The 2,428-nt window shown below is 32.7% G+C and overlaps 2 non-coding genes across 2 annotated transcripts; one reads left to right on the top strand and one right to left on the bottom strand.

Annotated features, from left to right (window-relative positions):
• Positions 1-281: 281 nt before the first annotated feature.
• On the top strand, positions 282-368 carry TRNAS-GGA (transfer RNA serine (anticodon GGA)). Its single transcript has one exon. It is a non-coding gene; the product is annotated as a tRNA-Ser (tRNA).
• A 1,262-nt stretch (positions 369-1,630) lies between these two features.
• On the bottom strand, positions 1,631-1,703 carry TRNAT-UGU (transfer RNA threonine (anticodon UGU)). The gene has a single exon. It is a non-coding gene; the product is annotated as a tRNA-Thr (tRNA).
• Between the last annotated feature and the right edge of the window lie 725 nt (positions 1,704-2,428).

The raw sequence follows: 2,428 nt of genomic DNA, 5'->3' as shown, positions 1-2,428 counted from the left end.
AGAATCGAATAATCATTCTATGATTCATAACTTGTGACTAGATATATGTATGGGATAAACAGTTGTTGGTGAAAAATCGAAAACTGTAAAAGTCGAATTTTTAGAAAAAAGGAATCATAGTTTAAAAAACTAAATAGAATCATGAGCTAAAAGTATCCATTAAACATAGTTAAAAAAAAATTATTTGTATAGTTAGAATTGGTTGGACGTGCCTATCAAAAAAAAAATTGAATATTAATGACTCACTATTAACTCGGTTTCTGGGCCATAATCATTCTGTAGGAGAGATGGCCGAGTGGTTGAAGGCGTAGCATTGGAACTGCTATGTAGGCTTTTGTTTACCGAGGGTTCGAATCCCTCTCTTTCCGTACTAATTCAACAATGTTACTGACCACAATGTATCAAATCAAATAACAATCGATACTATTATTCCAACGGTTAGACCTTTATGGATTCTTTATTTCGAATTTTTGTGGTACGGAAACGAAAAGACTGGAAAGAATGCACAAGAGATGAAAATCCCCCTACCGATCAATGATAGATGAATGATAGAAAAATTTCCGGATCAAAACCTTACTTTCCTTCGGTCTCTTTACTTAGACTTCGGCGAAGGGGGAGGACGAAATTGTCCGAACCCTTGTTTTTTAGTTAGGTTTAAGTCTGACGAGAATAATATTCTACAACGAGCAATTCATTTATTTTTAAACTGACCCATTTACTATCTATTATTTGATTGACTAATCCTTTATATTGCAATGGCTGAAGAGTCAAATGTTTTGGCAATTCCTGAGGGGGGGATGAATCAAGATAATTTTGAATCAGTGTTCTCGATTTTTTTTCATCTTTTGCTGTAATAATATCTCGGGGTTTGCACCGATAACTTGGTATATCCACTATAGAACCATTAACTAAAATATGTCTATGATTAACTAATTGTCGGGCTTGAGGAATAGTCGAAGCCATACCCAATCGAAAAAGGATGTTATCCAAACGCATTTCAAGTAATTGTAGTAAAACTTGACCCGTTGATCCTTTGGCTTTTCCGGCGATACGAACGTATTTAAGTAATTGTCGTTCTGTAAGACCATAATGAAAACGCAATTTTTGTTTTTTCTTCTAAACGAATACGATATTGAGATTTTTTACCGGAACGCGATTGGTTTTTAAGATCGTTTCCGGTTTTGGGCCTTTTACTAGTTAGTCCCGGTAAAGCCCCCAGACGGCGTATTTTTTTGAAACGAGGCCCTCTGTAACGCGACATAAAGACTCCTTATTTTATTTTATTTAAATTTCATAAACATTTTATTTTATTTAAATTTCATAAACTTAAATGAAAACTAAATGATAAATATTATAAATGAAGTGAAATCCAGTAAAGTATTGTACTACAAAACAAAGAATAATTAGATAACTTGGATCAATATCCGGATCCTATTGTATATGTAAATGATATAAAAAAGTAAGAGTTCCTTTCTTGATTTGTTCTACAGAAATAGAACCCCTCCTTTAGTCATAAAGGTAAGTAAGTTCCTACGACATCATAGATCGGTGACCTTTGAAAAAGGGTAAGAAGTCGTTTCTTTATTTATTTGATTTATCAATTATGTCAAAAATAAAATCAATAGAGAAAAGCCGGCTATCGGAATCGAACCGATGACCATCGCATTACAAATGCGATGCTCTAACCTCTGAGCTAAGCGGGCTCACATAACAGAAATGTTACATGCATAGTAATTTACTAAATTACTGGGATCTTAGCTATTCCTAATTAATATGAATATAGAATCTAATTTCATTTCAAATAAATATTCAATATTGGAATTGTTCTATTATAGAACATAATAATTAATATAACGATTAATAGAATATAGCGATAGAAAATTTTGATCTATTTATCAAATGGATGTGTATCAATAATTAATGTGTTAATCTTAATTGCATTTAATGCAATTGAGATGATAATGAAGCGTTTCTATGTTTTCATTCTGAAAGGTGGAAGATAAGACGAACAAGGGAATCGACCGTTTAAGTATTAAATTTTTTACTAAAAAATAATAGAAAGAGGGGCAAATATATATGTTCATATATCTATCTATATTGATATATATTGAATTGCAGATACAGAAATGATAGAATCATTTTGGATCGGAACAAATATGGGTCTCCGATAGAGAAGAGAGAGATGAAAGAAGATAGACAAGAAATCCAATAGGAGGAAACACTTTTCAATAGAGGAATCGGTATTCTAATGACTTGAGTGGTTCCAGTATAATACAAATGAAAGAAAACGGGGAAGGACATCATAATGCGATACTAATCTTAAAAGAGGGGGATATGGCGAAATCGGTAGACGCTACGGACTTAATTAGATTGAGCCTTGGTATGGAAACCTACTAAGTGATAACTTTCAAATTCAGAGAAACCCTGG

The sequence above is a fragment of the Cucumis melo genome, unplaced genomic scaffold (assembly GCF_025177605.1).
Source record: "Cucumis melo cultivar AY unplaced genomic scaffold, USDA_Cmelo_AY_1.0 utg000918l, whole genome shotgun sequence".
Taxonomy (NCBI): domain Eukaryota; kingdom Viridiplantae; phylum Streptophyta; class Magnoliopsida; order Cucurbitales; family Cucurbitaceae; genus Cucumis; species Cucumis melo.
The sequence above is the reverse complement of the archived record's forward strand: the minus strand, read 5'-3'. Positions and strand labels throughout refer to the sequence as shown.